This window comes from Balaenoptera musculus, chromosome 12, assembly GCF_009873245.2.
Source record: "Balaenoptera musculus isolate JJ_BM4_2016_0621 chromosome 12, mBalMus1.pri.v3, whole genome shotgun sequence".
NCBI lineage: Eukaryota > Metazoa > Chordata > Mammalia > Artiodactyla > Balaenopteridae > Balaenoptera > Balaenoptera musculus.
Genome location: NC_045796.1, coordinates 66158307 through 66180798, shown reverse-complemented (window position 1 = coordinate 66180798; position 22492 = coordinate 66158307).

Below are 22492 nucleotides of genomic sequence, written 5' to 3'. Positions count from 1 at the left end.
AATTCAACACCCATTTATGATAAAAACCCTCCAGAAAACAGGCATAGAGGGAATTTACCTCAACATAATAAAGGCCATATATGACAAACCCACAGTCATCATCGTTCTCAATGGTGAAAAACTGAAACCATTTCCACTAAGATCAGGAACAAGTCAAGGTTGCCCAGTCTCACCACTATTATTCAACATAGTTTTGGAAGTTTTAGCCAAGGTAATCAGAGAAGAAAAAGAAATAAAAGGAATCCAACTCGGAAAAGAAGAAGTAAATCTGTCACTCTTTGCAGATGACAAGATACTATACATAGAGAATCCTAAAGATGTTACCAGAAAACTACTAGAGCTAATCAATGAATTTGGTAAAGTAGCAGGATACAAAATTAATGCACAGAAATCTCTGGCATTCCTATACACTAATGATGAAAAATGTGAAAGAGAAATTAAGGAAACACTCCCATTCACCACTGCAACAAAAAGAATAAAATATCTAGGTATAAACCTACCTAAGAAGGCAAAAGACCTGTATGCAGAAAACTATAAGACACTGATGAAAGAAATTAAAGATGATACCAACAGATGGAGAGATATACCATGTTCTTGGATTGGAAGAATCAACATTGTGAAAATGACTATAGCACCCAAAGCAATCTACAGATTCAATGCAATCCCTATCAAACTACCACTGGCATTTTTCACAGAACCTGAACAAAAAATTTCACAATTTGTATGGAAACACAAAAGACCCCAAATAGCCAAAGCAATCATGAGAAAGAAAATTGGAATTGGAGGACTCAGGCTCTCTGACTTCAGACTATACTACAAAGCTACAGTAATCAAGACAGTATCGTACTGGCACAAAAACAGAAATGTAGATCAATGGAACAGGAGATAAACCCATGCACATATGGTCACCTTATCTTTGATAAAGGAGACAAGAATATACAGAAAAGACAGACTCTTCAATAAGTGGTGCTGGGAAAACTGGACAGCTACATGTAAAAGAATGAAATTAGAACACTCCCTAACACCGTATACAAAAATAAGCTCAAATTGGATTAAAGACCTTAATGTAAGTCCAGACACTATAAAACTCTTAGATGAAAACATAGGCAAAACACTCTATGACATAAATCACAGCAAGATCCTTTTTCACCCACCTCCTAGAGAAATGGAAATAAAAACAGAAATAAACAAATGGGACCTAATGAAACTTAAAAGCTTTTGCACAGCAAAGGAAACCTTAAACAAGGTGAAAAGACCACCCTTAAAATGGGAGAAAATATTTGCAAACGAAGCAACAGACAAAGGATTAATCTCCAAAATATACAAGCAGCTCATGCAGCTCAATATCAAAAAAACAAACAACCCAATCCAAAAATGGGCAGAAGACCTAAATAGACATTTCTCCAAAGAAGATATACAGATTGCCAACAAACACATGAAAGGATGCTCAACATCACTAATCATTAGAGAAATGCAAATCAAAACTACAATGAGGTATCACCTCACAACAGTCAGAATGGCCATCATCAAAAAATCTACAAACAAAAAGTGCTGGAGAGGGTGTGGAGAAAAGGGAACCCTCTTGTTCTCTTGGTGGGAAAGTAAATTGATACAGCCACTATGGAGAACAGTATGGAGGTTCCTTAAAAAACTGAAAATAGAACTACCATATGACCCAGCAATCCCACTACTGGGCATATACCCTGAGAAAACCATAATTCAAAAAGAGTCACATGTTCATTGCAGCACTATTTACAATAGCCAGGACATGGACTCAACCTAAGTGTTCATCGTCAGATGAATGGGTGAAGAGGATGTGGCACATATATACAATGGAATATTACTCAGCCATAAAAAGAAATGAAATTGAGTTATTTGTAGTGAGGTGGATGGACCTAGAGCCCGTCATATAGAGTGAAGTAAGTCAGGAAGAGAAAAACAAATACTGTATGCTAACACATATATATGGAACCTAAAAAAAGAAAAAATGTTCTGAAGAACCTAGGGGCAGGACAGGAATAAAGACACAAATGTAAAGAATGGACTTGAGGACACAGGGAGGGGTAAGTGTAAGCTGAGCCAAAGTGAGAGAGTGGCATGGACATATATACACTACCAAATGTTAAATAGATAGATAATGGGAACCAGCTACAACAGGGAGATCAGCTCGGTGCTTTGTGACCACCTAGAGGGGTGGGATAGGGAGGGTGGGAGGGGGACCCAAGAGGGAGGGGATATGGCAGTATATGTATACGTGTACTAATTCACTTTGTGATACAGCAGAAAGTAACACACCATTGTAAAGCAATTATACTCCAATAAAGATGTTAAAAAATGAATAAATTAAAAAAAAGAAAAGAAAATACTTTGCATCATCTGACAAAGACAAAGCTGTGCAAACCCTATGACGTCTGGGGAAATATGCAAATATTCACCAAGATATATGCGCAAAAATGTACCATGTGCCATTTTTCATGGTAGCTAAAAGCCAGAAAGAACTCAAACATCTACAAACATACAAATTGTAGAATACTACATATTTAAAAAATGAAAATGACTAAATTATAACTACATGCAATAACATGGATAAATCTTATTAACAAAATCTTGTTGAGCACAAGAACCCATACCCAAAATAATACAATGGTATGATTTCACTCACAAACATTTCCAAAACAAGCAAAACTAAAGCATCTTACTTGGGGATGTGCACATAAATAGTAAAAATTGAAATAATAACAAAGAAATATCCTTAAAATCAGGATGAGGGTTTTGGCCATCATCAGGAAAAGGTACACAAGGGTTTCTAGGATGCTGGCAGTATAATTTTTTTCTTTATCACTGATGAATTATCTGGCTCACATTTATTTTGTTTTGTTGATGAAAAAGTACCCAAGGTGATGTTTCATATGATTTTTCATTAGGAGACCTCCAATATTAAGGTGCTTCTGTAATCCACATTCATAACTATGTTGTATAGTCTTTGTTTTCCCCTCTATATCTACTCTTCATCTTTGTCCATCCTGAGAGGCTGACTATTTTGGATCAATAACTATCTCTCGTGTCCTCTAGCTTCCTGTGGACTTGACCAATGAGACATCCCAGCAGGAATGAGTGCGTGATACTGTTACCCCTGGCTTTTTACGACCTCAAATTCCCAATAAGTAGTTCTCACCTACAACTATGCCCACTTTTCCTCTTACTGGATAACTGCTGTTCCCCTCCCTTGCAGCTGGGAGCGTTAACACCACTCTCTACTTCTAGCTCTAGAGTATTGTATTGCTCCTTAATTGTTTTCCTTAATCCTGCTCCTATGATTATAAATACACCCTCCACTGAACTCTACTCAAATAGTCATATATTTGAGTATGGCTCTCAGTTTCCTGTCAATTAGTTTTCTGACTAACACAATACTGCTTTTCTTCTTCTTGGTCAAATCAAAACGAAAAAAAAAAAAAGTTTCTAATCACTTTCGCTGGAATTCCAAATTCCAGTAACACACATTGTTAATGCTTTATGATTTGGCAATCAAATAGACCCTCCATTGATTTTTATGTTTCATGAAATCATACAGTTCTTGAAAGCAGGACCATCTCATGGTTCTACCCCACACATAGCATTTAGCAAGAGTGCTAAATAGCCCATGGCATAAGAGTTCAGCATACACGTGTTGACTGATTCATCTCTTATGTTTTCATTTAATATGGTTTATTTGGCAATTGGGCACATGTTTCCCACAAATAAAGTTTTCTCTAATTCTATCATTTAATAAGTGACTACTAAAATTTTCCTTTGTGGTCGTCTCATTTGTATTATTAAATGTTTACATGTTATAACAGAATAATGCTATTAGACATTGTATGCTATTATAAGGGGAAAATTATTACTTATATTGATGCCATAGGAAATTAGAGGAATGTAACTCTCTATAACTTAAACATCCACTGTAAATAGAAAGATGAGATTTTCATTATTTTATTAGAATATAATAAGCCAGCATTTCATCTTATAAGCCCATATAGTATCTAATATTGTAACTGAGTAGAATTAGGTTTTTTTATAATATATTAGGTATTGAATAAAACTGCATGTTGGGACTTCTAAATTAACTTTTAAAGTTATTTGAATAAGGTATAATTGCTGCCAATCCAATCCTCGAGGTAATATTAATTTCGCATTTGTTTGTGTTTTAGTTTTGTATTTGCAGGAAGGCCACACTACTGCTGGGACTTATATTAGATACAATTCTGGTTTGTTCAGTAGAACTTTGTTTCCACATTCAAGCAACCTAACAGGGACAAAGCAAAGCAGTCTTCAAGCCAGTGGCTCTACCTGTCAGATGGAAATATTGCTATGATTTTTGTTTGTGATATATTTATTTGATTTTGTTCCTATCTGAATACCTATTACAGAGTCATAGTGCCAGGTTTTATCTACATTATTTCAGGATAGAGCAAAAAATGTAAATCATCTATGTGCTTCAAAATACTCAGATGTTAGGTGACCCAGAAGAGTGTATTCTGTTGAAGTTTAGTTCTGTCCAAGAGTGTGTCAAAGAGTCAGTGGATGGGCCGGATTTAATGTCTATTGGGTGAAGTTATGTGGTGGTTAGGGTCTTAAATAGAACATAGCAACAAAGAAGGAACAAAAAACCTCCATCTAGTTTTTGTGATATATTGTATGTATAAAATAAAAGAAAGTTTTGAAAGCTTCCCCAAGGCTAGTGATTTAGTGAATTATAAAAATAACCTGCTCAATTGCAAAGGGCAATGGGATAAGAACTGAACGACCATGAGAAAATATGGCAGAGAGATTCTAAACATCTCATTGAGCTTAAGGTGCTCAATGCAGACAATAAGCTGCCCTTAAATTCTCTTCATTTTACTCTGCGATGTGTGAGACTATGTGGGTAAGTGTTGTTTGTACCTTTAAAATACACCGTTTTGTTAGACTGCAGGTTCAAGGGCAGCGTACGATTTCTGGGAGAATACAGAACTGACAAGTACGAGACCAGGCCTCTGGTCCTCCAAAGACTAGAGATACAGCGATTACCCAGCCAGGGCTTCAGTCACAAGGAAATAACTCAGCTTTCCAATTCATTCCTAAACCAAAATCAAATTTTGAATGTTAAAAAAATTAATTGTAAGAATGTAGACTAGAGGATACTCAGGATTTCACACACGCACAAAACCCTGATCTTCTGTGTTAACCACAGATTCAGTGTGCCAGTATTGTGAAATAGCTGCTAGAATTTAGTGCAAGTTACACAACACTGATAGAAGAAGAATGTTTCTCTTCCTCTAGCGTGTACAGAGAAACGGGGATAATGGTAATAATAATAATAGATTATTATACCAGCAAGGTTCTAGTGTAAAATTCACTTTTGCATACATTATCCCATTTTAGCATAGATGCTAACAGAATTTTGTATATCTAGATGGGTGTTATAAAATAAGTGATGTGGAAACCAAAAAAAAAAAAACCAAAGAAAGAAAAACCCCAAACACAAAACACTCTAGGCAGTTGTCTCAAGGCAGCAGTGTAGGTTTTAAAGTATGGTCCTTGGACTTGTTAAAGTTTCTAAGTTTCATTCAGGTTATTGAAAAGTAAAATGAATTTTCATAATAATACTAAGAAATTATTTGCATTTTTCAATGTATTGACATTTTAACTGATGATGCAAAAGCAGCAGTGGGTAAAATTTCTGATGCTTTTGCCTGAATCAAAGCAATGGTACAAAACTATACTATTAGCCATTTTATTCTTCTCTGTCAGGTACTCACAGGAAAAAAAATGCCAGGTTAACTTAAGAATTTTTGTCTTTGAATTATTTGTATTAAATATCAACCCTTGAGTACGTCTCCTTATATTCTGGGCAATGAAATAAGTACACATAAAGCATTTCTGCTACCTACCAAAGTGAACCAATATTTTCCAAATGAACAATGCATGATGTTTCAAAAGCTTCAAATTATGCATGGGTAAAAGATCTATTCAAAGTAAAAGTTAGACCAATAGATCTTAATGGAACAGAATTTAAAAGTTCATTAGTACACTTTTGGATTCCATCTTACAACCTTTAAGGAACTATTTGTCAAGTTTGGATGTAGTATCAAAGATCAAGAGTCACAATTGCTTGAAGAGGAAAATGCCCTTCCTTTTTTCAACTATATATCTCTGTGAGGCTGGATTTTCATTAAAACAACACAGATTGAAGGCAAAGAAGATATGAGAATCCAGCCATCTGGAGACATTAAACAAATCTGAGATGTATAAAAACAATGCCATTTTTCTCAGGAATTTAATTTTTTTGAATATATAGTTATTTCTCCTAAAAAGTACACTATTTGTATTAATAGGTAATAGGTTTATTATTTTTGTTTTATAGGAATTAATAATTAACAGTGCTTAAGTTTTCTGTTTTAATTTTTAATATGGTAAATATCAGTACATATAACTCACATACAGGAAAATTATTGGAGGTTCTCAACAGTTTTCGGAGTTTAAAGGGGTCCTGAGACTACAACATTTGAGAAATGCTTGCTTAAGTAAACATAACAGAAGAATAATGAGACAACATTGTAGCTGTCATTAAGTGTGTGAGAAGCTACCTTGGACATCTTTTGTTTTTACCTGCACAGCACCCAATTCCTGTTTTTCTGAGAAAAGCACACCTGTTTTCCTCTGAGGAGTCATATCGCTTCTCTATGTTAATTGGGGTCTACCTTCACCCCTAGCTGCAGGGGTAGATATTCTACTTCAGTATAGCCAATTAGTACGTTTTTCATAAACCCCATCTCCTTCTCTCACAGCTAGAGTGATTAGTCAAAAATGGGTATAAGTCAATGAAGCTCAAGTCTCAGACTTTTGCAGGAAGCTTTGGAGAAGAGATGGGGTTAATAAACCACTGGGCTATTTGGCTAGAACTGTTGTTTGGCATGGTCATCATCTGGGCACACCTTTCTCAAAGCAAAAGGATTGCAGAAGAAGATAGAGAGATGGAGAGAGACATAACTCTAATCTTAGCATTTGAGAATCTGGCTCCAACCATGGTAGTTTTATGAGGCTGTAAATTCCCTATTTGATAAAAATCAGTTTGACTTGGATTTCTCTCACTTATGTCTGAAAAGATCCTACTGAGTATTGTTCCAGAAGCAATATGAATCATGACTGACCAGCTTTATTCTTAATATAAGGAAGAAAATTCTGACAATCAGTGCTGTTTCAGTCATTGCAAAAATTGCACCAAAGGATGATCTAATTTTGAGCTGGAAAAACACTTAGGGATGAAAGGAATAAACACCTTTATTTTAGGAGTAAAGAAATTTACTCCTAAAGACTTTTTGTTATTTGCAATACCTAAGATTCAGATTTTTTGTTATTTCCAATACCTAATTAGTGGTAGACTAAGAAATAAGCTCAGTATCACTTAAGTATTTATAAACATCCAATGACCATTTTTCGGTGATAGAACAGATATAAAGGATTCCAAAAACACTGGTGAGGACCTAGATAATTTCAAGATTATAGAAGTCATATCAAGTGAGATGAAATAAAGTGGGGAGTTTAAGGAAGTATCCAGAAAATCTAAAAGAATAATACCTGCTATGAACAAGAAGAGTGGTTGCCACAAGGTCTATTATTGTTGTTTACTATGACTGAGAATTAAAATACAATAACTGTTCAGCAGTCGAGTTTTTTGCTTAGGTCTACACAAAATTACTCTTATGTAATTTATCCTAGTCATTGAAAAGTCAGTTTTCAAGATTATTCTTAAGAAAATTTGCTGATTTTACACACAAACACACACACACACCCTGATTAATACAATATATATGATGATGCACATTTAGCGAGTTTAGTAATTTTTCTGAGTTTTTCCTCTATATTGAATCAGTTTTTCCAATATATAAGCTTTTCATTTATTGTAATTCAGGTAGAAGTTTAGGAAATATTAGTTATTTCAATCTCCTAGTGTGATATGTACTGCATTAAATCAACACCAGTTTAACTTGAACTGTGCCGTGCATGTACACATGAGTACTGGACTAAAATGTGGGGTAGTTTGAAGATTTTGCCCTTTTGTACACTAGGGCATGGTGTTCCAGAACACATTATTTTATTACTATTCTATTGCTCTGTACTTTTCTTTTTATGCTGTTCTGACTTGAATGTAGTTTTCTTTAAAATATGAAACAAACAGGTTCATGTTTTGACAACTGTACTCTTTTCTTTCCAGATATTGATCATTCAGATATCCCAACTAAACTCTCACTAAATTATTTTCATTCTCTTGGAAGGGCCTTAAATTATTTAAAAACTCGGTGTAGACAATTTTTCCAGTCACTAATATTTGATATCCTATAAGTTCAAGAATACTAATCTACAAAAAAAAAAAAAAAAACCCAAACAAATGAATTTCTTATTTGGAAACATAATAAATTCAGTAAAACAAGAAAAATAATACTGAATACCTTAGGGCACAAATTTAATTTATTTCAGATTTACCCAGCAGTGCTGTGATTCTGTTGATGAAAGGTGAAGCTCAACTTTGAAGATACAGGTATAGCAAATCAAGTTGAGATGAGAAAAAAAGCCAAATAAGGAAAGAGGGTAAAAAATGTCAGTAACTCTATGTCATCATCCATTTCATTTATAGCAATTGTTCAAAAACTTCAGAGCTACTTGAAGACCTTGTTAAATATTTAGACATGGGTTGTAAATATTTTGATTCTGTGAATTCTAGTCACAGCCTAAGAATTCTTTTTAGTCAGAGCCTAAGAATCTGCATTTTTACTAATATCCCAGGGAATTTTGATAGAGATAATTCAAATGTTACATCAGGTAGAACAATCCTATATAGTCCATATATGAACCCCAGTTAAATTGTGTAAATTACGTATAATAGTTCTTTAGCTTACAAAAGAGAGGGTAAAGGGTATTCAGGAAATAACCCCCCAATCGATGTCCATTCTGTGTGTTTAATTTGCCAAAACTCTCTCAATGGAAATACAAGGAAAAAAATCAAACAAATGAGAGAGAGAGACAGAAATAGAGAGAGATTTGCTTGAAAAACAGAGTGAAATGCCTTTTTCTCATCTTAGTGACTGTCTAGGGCTAAATCCCTTATAAATTGCAGTTGTACTGTAATTGATTTCATTCTTAACAAAACATCAAATCCTCTTGGGAAAAAACAAAGGAAAGTGAGATTAGCTAAGGAAACAGAAAAAAAATTTCTATTTCAATGATTAAAATTTATGCCTCAGGAATTAAGCAGGCTTGATGCTTTCCTGGATTTACAGCATTTCATTTGTTACTGTCATTAGCTTTAACTGCTTTGGGAAAATTTAACAGAGATATAGCATGGCTTACAACCATCATGAGCTACAAAGATAGATTCAAGAGCATGCGAAACGTTTCCTTGCAAACTCTGCTTTAATAGGATTACATGGATAACGCCTTTGAATATTTATTCCCTCTACAAATCAGGTAGGATGCATTTTAATGACATATTTAAAATGTTGTCATCTTACGGCTGAAGACGACACCTAGAAACGGGTACATTTTCGAAAAGCAATGAATCACAAGCCTCAAAAACCTTCTTGAAAATAGGAAGCTAATTTCAAGATGCATGGTGTCATCTTCATTGAACATATTGAAAAGTAGAATTTATGAAATAATAGCATTGCATATCAGTTCAGCAGTGAATTGGAAAAATGAGATTAAACACAATCATAGGAACATAAAGCTAAAATGGGGCCCTTAATCTTTTGCAATATTTGCTATGAAACATTTTTTGCTTCTGAAAGGACAATTATGATACGCAGTTGGATTGGTATCTCTCTCTCAGTTCTCATGCATAAAAAATAAACTGCTAATACATAATTAATGCAAATAATGAAACTGGAAACAAAATCTGAGGCCTTGTTCAGATTAATGCCAATTGCTTGACTTGCACACGTCCTTGTCACTTACATTGAAATTTTACTAGATTTCCTTAATATCTTCCTATTTAAACATTTTTAATCCAAAAATTATGATGCTGTGAATTTAGGCATTCTGTGTTTATGCATATGATTTTAATGTCAGAAAACTTGCTTGAAGCTTCTACAATCAGGCTGGCGGTGACTTGAATAAAGTTGTTAACTAATGAACAAAGTCGTTGTTAATATTAATCTGCATATGCTCATCACTCTCCTAAAGGACATTTATTCAACTTTGAGTTGCAAAGCTAATTGAAAATCATGGTAGGTTGATAAATATTGGAAGTAAGGCTCATATTGTCATAGCACTTATTCTTATTTCGTTAATTTTGTAATGAAGAAATATCTGAATGCTTTCTCTCTGTAAGTAGTACATTTCTTATGACTGAACCATAATATTTATGGAAAATTGGCCACTATTTAAATAGCATCCCTATTTCTTTATAATTAAAATCCTGCTTACAATTAGAACTCAAGAACCATTCTTCAGGAGTTATAATGAAAAGAAAGAATTATTAGGACTACATAGAATAAATAAAATATTTTAAAAACAAAACAGTAGTTAATAATGTGTGTTTATGTTTTTCTTTTTCCTATTACTAAATTACACTTTTAAAAGAGGTATCTGTTCATTTATTGTTTAAATTCCCACTTGTATTAGTCAGCTTTGCTGCTAAACAGTCAACCCACATGGTGTTTTACAAGAAGAGACATTGATGTAGTCCTTGCCTCCGTAGGTATTGGTGACTGCAGGTTATCGGTGGCTGTTATGACTGCTTCATTCAGCATGACTCTGCTCAAAAAATCTCCCATTTTAAGACAAAGACTGAAAGAGAGAACACTATTTAGGGCATGCCCATTCTTCTGGCAGTGGGAATTAGCAAGAGACTAGACAAACCTTATGATCACATCTAAAGCTTCTCCTTAGTTGTAGTGTATGTCAAATCCACTTACATTCCATTAAATAAAACATGTCACTAATTAAGCCCACTATTAATGGGATAGAAAGTGGACTCCAGGGCTTCCCTGGTGGCGCAGTGGTTGAGAGTCTGCCTGCCAATGCAGGGGACACGGGTTCGAGCCCTGGTCTGGGAGGATCCCACATGCCGTGGAGCAACTGGGCCCATGAGCCACAATTACTGAGCCTGCGCGTCTGGAGCCTGTGCTCCGCAACAAAAGAGGCCGCGATAGTGAGAGGCCCGCGCACCGCGATGAAGAGTGGCCCCCGCTCCCCGCAACTAGAGAAAGCCCTCTCACAGAAACGAAGACCCAACACAGCCATAAATAAATAAATAAATAAATAAATAAAAGCTTTATTTAAAAAAAAAAGAAAGTGGACTCCAAGGGTGAAGTGGACAAGGAAGTGTGAATGAATATCTACAAACATTAATAAACCTACCACACCCCTGTAGGCTCTTCCACATGGCCATTGCCCTCAAGAAAGTTTCGATATAGAATAGGTTGCTTGCAAATAAAGCAGATTTGCATTATTTAAGAAGGCCTTTCTTTAGGTTCATCCTATCATACCATTTGAATTCTGGACATGTTTATTTAAGAAAAAAAAAATCTTATTTCTGTCTGGGATTTCATTTAAGCTATGTGTTCTATCAAATTCCTCATTGCAAACACTTTCTGTTACTGATTCAGAATGCATTTTCATAAATTATTTTAATTCTATACATGGGAGACGGCCCAAATTTAGAATCTCTACCAGAGAAAAATCAAAGTTGATTTATAAGAGTGAAGACTCATGTGTTGTCACAATATGAGGGGACGGCTGAGAGACATTCGACCACTTTTAATTCTAAGTGAGTCTCTTTCTTGCTGCTCCAGGATGAGATATCTTACTGCTTCCAGGCTAGGTGCACCTTTCTGCCTCATACAGATCATCAAGTATCAATGACCAATGACCAATGATCAGTACCTTTCACCTTCCCAGGTTTCTTCCTGGGAATAGTAGTGGCTAAATTAATTAATTGGTATGTGTGTTGGCATCCAGGTGAAACTATAAATAACACTTCATCTAGGGCCTTTTTTTTGTAAGGTGAACTGATGGGTGTGTAATGCAGTAACCCATTCCTTATTCCTTAGAGGTTACTATTGCTATTTTTCACTTGGAAATGAGAAAGCAAGAATTCACAAGGGCTTCCATCTCCGATATGGGTCCAAATCTAATGGTATCCAGCTCCATCGTCTATGCTCTGCTTTGGTCTTCTTTGATGAGTTAATGCTTCTGCTTCTTATTTTACTTATTCTAGTCAAATTATCAAGATCACACCTGTGTTTCTTGCTTTGTTTATTTCAATTAAATTAACAAAATTGTAGGTGTAATAATTGTGAGAAATATCATCTATAAAATTTGATGAACATCAATTGAATAAAAGGAATACTTCAACCACCTTCTCTGGCTCACAAACCTCAACCAATAATAACTATCCTCTATTTTGCCTATGTAAAGGCTTTGACAGTGGTGACTCACTCATTGATGTAAGAGATTCTCCCTCTACTTTTATAGAGTTGGCAGGACTGGCTCTCACATACCAGCAGAGAGGGAAGGGACAGGGTTGTGTACTGAGTTTTACATGCATAAGCTCTAACGCTGCCAAGTTTTGCTTACCCAAAACATGAGAGCTATCAAATTATGTTAGCTATCGATTGGCCATCCCTTCAAATTCGTTTAATTATTTTTTTTAAATTATGCCTCTTTCTGCCTTATAGATAATAGACAAAAATAACTTGGCATATTTTCTCTCTCTCTCTCTCCATACATTATAAATACATTCATACACTTGTACATATTTCTTTTTTCATAGCATAGAATTGGCCAACAGGGTTTATGGATACAATTTTATCTCAAGATACTGATTTTTTTAATTGAGTAAGAATAAATGGTTATGTTCAGGAAAATATTGCCAAATATTTCATTTTGTTTTCATTTTGTTTAATGATGTCTCCATAAAGAGTTAAAATGATTTTATAAAATTGTTTAATACTTGGGCAATCTTAAAAATAAAAGGCAAACATAAATGCTTCACTAGATTTCTTAAATAGAGGAATTAACTAAGGAATTTCTTAAATGCATTTCTTCTGTCAAATTATCAAAGAAAAGCCTATTCAAACAATAAAATGACTAATTTTGCCTATGTAAGGATAAAGTACTCAGTGCTAGTGATACTATAAAATGTGCATTACTGGTGTGTTGTATAATCTTAATACCATCTTTCCTAAAAGCAATTTGGCCACACATATTCAAAGTTTGAAAATGTTTCTACATTTTGTCCAAGTAAATCTACTTTGATATTCCAAAGGAAGGACAGTATTTATATACATCAACTTAACTGTAGAGGGAATTTTAGGTTAACAAAGCAAGATACAAAATTATGGATTTATAAGGAGATGTAAGTTACTCCATAAAACTAGAGATCACATCATTATTTGTGTATTTAAAATTAAACCAATCCAACTGACTAGAAGAAAAGCCTGAGATCAGAATTTTTACCTTGAGTCTCCTCTGTAATTCCCTAATTTTATAAATTGAGATCATTCAGCATTTCTTTATTGTAACTCTCCCCCTCTGTCACAGGAAAATGAAACATACAGTTTAGGACTTTAGCTCACTGGTCCAGCATCAGTTCAGTTTCATTGTTGCTTCCTTCTGGATTATTTATTATCTGACTTCTTAGGCAAAACTCATATTTCAATTAACAGGTTGAGGTCATGTGCTGTAAGGTTGAGCCCTTATGTGGGTACCAGGATTGGTATCTCGCCCTGGAAAGCCAGCACCGATTATTGTGTTTTCTTCTTCTGAAACTCCTAAACGTTGTGCTCTGGATGCTTTCTGTAAATTCTACTAAATATTTATTGCTGAAGCTTTCTGTGTATATCGCCCATCTAACTGCACCTTCCATATTATTCATCTTTTACTATCTCTCTTATCCTGCCTCTGCAGATTTACCTGGCCTTCACGTGTCACTTCTCTTGGTCGGGCATAATATAGCCTCAACCAAGCATGGAGTACATCATGAATTAGCAGCATGTCACAATTTTCTCTATTCATCCCCTGCCCCCTCCCCAAGTTCTACAAATTTTGGATTCAGGATAGTGATAGTGGTTGGGGCATGTTCACATTTGCTCTTCACGGCAAATTAAAATAAGTAGATTTACTAGAGAATATTCTGACCAAGCTCCTTTTAATAGAGACACAGGTTTTAGAGGGAAAAGTTGGCATAAGGGTTTGAAACAATCACAGGATGACAGGTGAAAGATGAGGATCCTATGGCATAAAAAAGCATTATACTAAAATATCCTCCTTGAATTCCAACAATATAATCCCATAGTTCTAACACTGAGCAAAATCCTGAAGTTGGCAGAGTTGTAGTTGGCTTGTTCCTACTGCCTTTCCCAAGTCCTCAGACCTCAAAATACCTGCTGCTCATGAAACACCTACTCTATGTCTCATTCCTTTAAGATAAGACTCTTAAATGCAGGAAATATGAATATCAGGTGAATAGCATTCTACCATGGAGTCACGAGGGGCACCGGAATGAAGTGTGGAGAAATATTCAAGCCTAAGGGACTGTCTGGCATCCTATACTACCCCTATCATTCACTCTACCTGTTCTATTGGTTGCACCCCTGATTAATGGTCTGTGACAGTAGGTTCTGTGTCTATCTTGCTCACTACTTTATCACCCTTTCCTTGCATGCCATATGACCTACAGTCTGATGTATAAAGAAACGCCAAGTCCAACAAGTCTTTTAGCCCTAGTCTAAGAAATGCTGATAATTCTTTATGCCATTGTAATGAAAATAAAAATGATTCCCATAAAGGCAGAGCTTGAAACTTGGGGGAGAAGAAAAAATTTTTATTAAACAAGTCAGCAGCAGTTAGATGTGAGTGGATACATAAAATATGTTATTTGATAAAATGAGTCAGCTTCTTCGTCAGATAAAATGTTTTATTTCAGAGTCACGAACATAAAGAGAGTCTAGAAAAATCATTATGTAGTTAGAAAACAGCTAGAGAATTGGAACATTACTGAACTCTGCAGGATAACAAATGATAACCCTGAGGATATAACTAAATGGGAGTAAACAGTACCTCAGACAACCTTTACAGTGGCACACCAGAAAAAAGGAAGCTGTATATTTAATGTATTTTTATGGAACAAATGCATAAGAATGTGTGATATGGGTAATTAAAACCAATGAATGTTTATATACCATTGTTCAGCAAATCCAAAATTGATAGAATAAATGTAGTGGGCAACTAAGGTAGGGTCTTGTGTGACAACAGAAAAAAAAAGAAATTAGAATGAGATTATGCTTTGAAAACATAAAGTTTTTTTATTGAGGCCCACTATAAAGTTTATAGGCTGAGTTAATATCATCAGATGGGTTTTAAACTGTTTGACTCAAGAGACAAATAAAGACCTTAAATTGTTTGTTGTGCTTGGTACTGCCTATGGCTTTGGAAAAGAGAGATCAATAAAAGAAGCAAATAACCAGGGAAAGAATCAGTGGGGTTTTAAGGAATCTAGGTAGAAAGTTAGTGACAGATAAAGTTAATAATGCTGTGTAAAAGTGAAGAAAAAATTTCCCTTTCCACATTTACTAAATTCATGAGTGTGTAGGTCTTTCAAACAATGGGGCATATTTTGCATGCAGTAACCCAATACCTTTTCAAAAGAAAGTTGAATATAAATTGTATAGTAGTAAAAATGTCTTAGCTATGATGACTAGAAATCTTGGAAGAAAGAATATGATGCTCGTTCACTAGCATCAACATCCTTGGAAGAATAATAAGCTCAAGATCTCTACTCCAACTGGCCTCAGCTCTACCACTGAAACATTGTTCCTGTTACAGCTGGCGGCTGATTCCAGATGGTGATTGCTGATGTTTCCCACAAGGAAACGGGTGCGCCATGCCCTGGTAGATTCCCAGGAACTGTGCATGCCAAGAACATTTTGATTCTATGGAGGGAAGGGAATGGAAATGGATTGTAAAATATTCTACTTATGGTGAACAAAGCCGAATGACTCACAAAATACTCTCATAAACTGTTGCTCTAAACCACCCAGTGAGCCAGGGACCAAGTAGGGATATGACCATTCTCAGAAGCACAATCAAGAAATATTAAGAAGTAAACTTCCTATTTAGATTCAAGGGAATTTAAACTATCCTTTCTTTGATTGAAACTAAAAATTGTTTAGCTTTCTGGTGTCTATACTCACCATTTCCATTCATATTCATTTTACTCTTAATGTTCCAAAAAACAGTTCTTACCTAGGTTTTCTCCGTGTTACTCCAGAAACAATTTCAAGTCCTTAACTTTTTTTTTCTTTTTTTTTTTTTTTTTGGCATAATGGCAACATTTGACACAATCGATCACTCATTTCTTAGTTAAACACCTTGAGCACAACCTCGGGACTGAACGCCACACTTTCTTGGTCATCTTCCCGAGCCAGTCATCCTCAAACTCCTTTACTGGCTTCTCCTCAACTCTCTGACTTCAAATGTTGGAGGGCTCCAGGGCTTAGTCTTCGAAAACATCCCGTCTACACACAGGCCTGAGATTATTCCATCCAGTAGCATGGCTTTAAAAGCCATTTATTTTCTGATGATTCACAAAATGTTATCTCTAGACCTCTTCCCTGAACTCCAGGTCTGTATACCCAATTGCTTACTCCACACTATGTCTCAAATTTGATACATCTAAATCTGAATCTGGATCCTAATTGCCATAGACTGAAGGTCTGTGTCCCCTCAAAATTCATATGCTGAAACCAAATCCTTAGTATGACGGTATTTGGAGGTGGGGCCTTTGGGAGGTGATTAGCTCATGAATGGGATCGGTGCCCTTACAACAGAGGCCCCAGAGAACTCCTTCACCCCTTCTGCTGTGTGAGAACACAACAAAAATACAGCCATTTATGAACCAGGAAGCAGGCTCTCACCAGACACCCAATCTGCTGGCGCCTTGGTCTTAGACTTCCAGTCTCCAAAACTGTAAGAAATAAATTTCCATTGTTTATAAGCCACCCAGTTTATATCAGCCAAAAAGATTGAGACATTGTTCTACAGTGTACAGTCTTCCCTATCAGTACATAGCTCCATCTTATTGCTCAGGTTATGAACTTTCATGCCATCCTTGACTCCTCTTTTTCTCTCACAACTCACATCCAATCCATCAGGAAAAGCTTCAAAACGTGTCCAGGATCTGACAATGCCTCACCACGTCCTCTGTGATACACTGGTCCATGTCCCAATTTTCTCTGCCTGGGTTACTACAGGGGTCTTTTAGCAGGTCTTCTCCCTAACTCTGCCCTCATCTCCCCACGGTTGATTCTCAACACAGCTGCCAGAATGCCTTTATTTTTAAATGCTCCATTATAGTATTCCTTTGATCAAACCTTCAGAGTCTTCCTACCTAATTCAGACTACAATCTAAGGTCCTTATAATAGAGTTTGGCCTCATATTTTATAGCTCTATCCTTTGACCTCTTGGTTCTTGAGTCACATAGGACACATTATTCCCTAAATACTCTCAAGTCAGGAATAAACACACCAGCTTTTCCATCTGCCTAAAATAATTTTCCCGAGATCTCCCTATGAGTTGGATTCCCCTGTTCCTCAGGCCTTAGTTCAGTGAGGTCTTCCCTGATGTTCATATGTAAAGTGCCACTTCCACTATACTTATGAATATCTGAGAGACTACGGAGCTACATATTTATTTTTTTACTATCTCCCACACTATAATTAAACTCTGGGAAGACAAAGGTTTTTTTTTGTTTTGTTTTTGTTGTTTTGTTTTGTTTTTCTGTTTTGTTCACTGATATTCCCAGCATCAAGGACAGTATCTAGCATCTAACATCTAAATGAATGTGTATTTAAAACAATGTTTATACTAATACATTTTAAAATTAAAAATTAATATATTATTTTATTAATTACTTCTTGTATATGAAGCAAAAAGCATACAATGAATAATAAATCAAATACCATTTTGCCTTCTACTCAAATAGCTATTAGAACACCATCTCTCTCTTTAAAGTAATTGGTGTCCCTCACCTGAATTACATTTTCCTCCCTACACCTCAGAATAACTACTATTTTGACGTCTGTGCTTATGATTCCTTTGTTTTTCTTCACAGTTTAACATGTATGGATGAGTTGCTAAACAACATGTTATAGTTTTCATTTTTTCTTCTTTATGTAAATGGAATCATATGGTATGCATTTTCTGCAACTTGCCTTATTTCACTCAACATCCATTTAAGATTCATCTGTCTATCCATTCATGGATTCCTCAAATATTCTGTGAGTACCTGCTATATGCCACATACAACTCTATGCTCTTAGGGCACATCAATGACCAAAGCAGACAAAGAGTCTATCACCATGGGGATCACATTATAGCAAAGGAAAATAAATACTAATAAGCATGAGTAAGTAAAATAAATTAAATATGTTGCATATTAAAGGTGAAACATATAGGAAAAAAAGGAAAAATATACAGGAAAAAAATATAAATCAGAGTATGGGGAATCAGCAGAACTATGCAAGTAACGGGGAAGGAGGAGAGTTCACTGTAGTAAATAGGGTGACCAGAGGAGGCCTCATTGAGCAGATGACTTTGAGCAGAGATTTAAAGAAAGTAAGGAGGCTAGAAATTTGGATTTATAGGAGAAAAACATTTCATGTACCAGAAACAGCTAGAACAAAGAAGTTAAGGCAAGAGTGTGACTGGTGTGTCTGAGAAACAGCAAGGATGCCAGTGTGGCTGGAGTTGAATGAACAAAGAGATCAGGAGATGAACTCAGAGACCGAATGAAGACCCAGAACCCACAGAGTTTTGGAAGCCACTGTAAAGGACTTCATTCTTTTCTATGAGTGAAGTGGAGAAGCACTGCAGCATTTTGAGCGGAAGAGTGACATGATCTGCCTTATATTTTAGAAGTATTTCTCTGTTGCTACAATGAAAATCAATGGTAGGGGACAAAGATGAAGGTAAGAGAGCAGTTTGGAGGCTATCACAGTCATATATGCCTGATAGAATTTCTTGACAAATTGGATGTGCATGTGAGAGAAGGAGAGAAATCAAGAATGATTCCATAGTTTTTGCCCCAAGAATTGGAAGGATGCAATTTCCATCCACTGAGGTGGTTACCCCATCACAGTCCCATTAAACTGTGGCCTATGTAGAAGGCTGATGAATGATAGTGGTCTGAGAATGACAGTGGTCTATCATAAGCTCAATGAAGAGGCGTCTCCTGTTGCATTTTCTCCTTAATGGAGGTAGTAAATATAGTCCCTGACACCTGCGAAATTAGCTTTCAAGCTGATCAATGCATTTTTTCCTCAATACCAAAAACAAAGAGCATCAGAAGTCACTTACTGTCAGCTGGCAGAGTATAATTGTAGTTTTGCCACAAGGCTCCATCAGTTCCTGGGTTGGCTTCATCATTTAGCTCAGTGGGACCTTAATTATCTTGTTTCCTATAGGAAATCATGCTGGTCTATTACATTGATTGTCCATGCCGATAGGGTATATTGATTGGTAAGTAGCAAGTATCCTAGATCCCTTGAAAGATACATGCATACTAGACAATGGAAAATACACTAAAGGACTTTTAGGTGCATACCATTGAAATACGTTTTTCGGCTGTTCAGGCGTCTCAGGATGTTGGAATACCCCTTCCAAAGTGTCAGATGACTTGCATCCTGGACCCCCTAACTGTGAAAAAGGCACAATGCCTACTGGATCACTTTGGATTTGTAGATGACATATGCCAAATTTAGTGGGTTGCTCAATTGTTACACATATTTGGAAATGCTACTCCTATCTAGTTAGTTAGTAACCAAGAATACTGAGAGTTTTGCGTGGGATTCAGAGCAGTGTAGGCCCTCCAGCTGGCCCAATTTGCAGTGCAAAAAGTGTTGCCCCTTGTGCTTATAATCTGTTGAAATCAAGCATGTCCAAGGTGCCTGTTGTCAGACTGCAATGCTCTCTGGAGACTGCTGATGTCAATTGCTGATGGGAAATTGCAGTGTAGAACAATAGTGTTTGGGAGGAAATTCATGTCCTCTGAGTAAAAAAACCCTGATAAGCTCATTTTGAACTGGGTATTATCTCATCTACTAAGCCATCAAGTTGGGCATGCCCAGATTATATGGATGAATCATACAGAAGAGCCCTAAGGAGTAAAAATATTTGTTTCCAATATAAACACTCAGTATACATGAGGAGACACTCAATGATCAGGTGTTAAAAAAAAACAAAAAAAAGACTTATCCTGGGGGCTTCCCTGGTGGCACAGTAGTTGAGAATCTGCCTGCCAATGCAGGGGACACGGGTTCGAGCCCTGGTCTGGGAAGATCCCACATGCCGCGGAGCAACTAAGCCCGTGAGCCACAATTACTGAGCCTGCGCGTCTGGAGCCTGTGCTCCGCAACAAGAGAGGCCGCGATAGTGAGAGGCCCGCGCACCGCGGTGAAGAGTGGCCCCCGCTTGCCACAACTAGAGAAAGCCCTCGCACAGAAACGAAGACCCAACACAGCCAAATAAATAAATAATAATTAAAAAAAAAAAAGACTTATCCTGTCACTATCATTCTTTCTCACTATCAGCCTGAGTGTTTGCCCGCTGGACTTACAAAGGAAGAGGCCCAAAGGGATGTTTTTCGTTAACTTTTCAACAAGTAACCCACCCCCACCCAATCCTCACTGCACCCCGTCCCCATCTCATATTTGATCTGGCTACAGGCACTGCTTGGTGCCCTATCTTCCAGGGGCAGAGAACAATGTCCAGTCATCTGGTGATAAGTCAATTCTATTAGACCTTTTTTATCTTAGAGACGACAGCAGACAGAATATGTTCTCAGTGGACTAGATTCTTACACTAGATATGGATTTGGTTTCCTTGTCTACTTCTGCCAGAAACAACTTTTAAGGAATTAGAAAGCTTTATTTATTGTTAGAAAGTTCTATACAATATTGCTTCAAACGAAAGAATTCAGCCTCTGGCAAGAGAAGAAAGACAGTGGGCTGATGCCATGGTATTCAATGATCTTTCCCTATTGTGTACCCCGCCAGCCAGAAGCAACAAACCAAAGAGAATGGTGAAATGGGATTTTAAAAACTCAATTATGGCTCTGGCTGGGAAGTAATACCTTGTGAAGTAAGTTGGGCTAATATACAAGAGGATACAGATTCCATTCTGTGATTTTTTTTCCCCCATAGTCAAAACAAAGGGGAACAAAATAGTGAAATAGGGAGCTACATATATGACTGCTTCACCTAATGACCTACCAAGGCAACTGAATAAGTCTGTGCAGGGTGTATTTTTAATTTTTTTACCTATTGAGAAAATCTTTTTTTTTTCTCTCTTTTAAACTGATAAAGTCCAGTATTTAAAGTTTATACATTTTTAAGAATATACCAAGCTTTCATTTCTATGATAAAATTAAATGTCACAATTTTGCTGATATAATTTCTAGGATTTTACCATCTATGTCCCTGAGTAAGAGTGCCCAATATTTTTTTTTTTTCTTTTTTGTACTGTCCTTGTTAGAATTTTTACTGTTAAGGTGGAACTAGTCTCATAAAATCAATAGGGGAGTGTTCCTTCATTTTCCATTTTCTGGAAGAATAAGATTAAAGTTGAATTTACTATGTCTCTAATACCAAATATTCCTATAAAGCTATGTGAGCTTTATTTGTGTGTTTAAATGTTTTTAAATTACTTAATATCATTAATAATTGTATTGTTCAAGTTTTCTACTACATCTTGACCACTCTAGGAATTTCTCATTTGTGTTGAAATTTCTTACTTTTGTTGGCATATAGTTGCTTATAATAACTATTTACCATTTTAATCTCTGCCACGTAGATGGGAATGACCTCTTCTCATTCCTAATAATGTTAACTCATACCTTGTTATATTTTGTTCCATCTGCCAAATGTGTTCCAGATTTCCCCATTTTAAAAAATTTGCATACACAAACACACATCCATTGAATCAACCTATCTTTCAAACTAAAACCTTACCTTTGCCTTTTGCAAACAAACTCCTTTAAAAGTACGGTACATTAGTGAACAACAATGTATTTATCAGTTATATAATGCTACATTTAAAAAATCACTCCAAAAGTTACCAGGCTAAAACAAGGATTGTTCTTAGGATTCTGTGGGTTGGCTGGGAGGTTCCTTTTGTTGATTTCTCCCAACCCACTTGCGTGGCTACATTTAACAAGAGGGTTAGCTAGGCTGGACAGTCCAAAATGTTCTCACTCACGTCTGGCAGTTGCCTGGGACACCTTGGTTCTCCTCCGTGTGGCCTCTCCTCCTATACCAGGCTAAACCTGCTTCCTTCACTAGTGTCAGCCTAGCACTCTAAGGGGGAATGGTTGAATTTGAAATGCCTCTGTGGCTTCGACTACAGTACTTGTCACTTCTACTACATTATATCGATCAAAACAAACCACAAGAACAGCCTAGATTCAAGTGG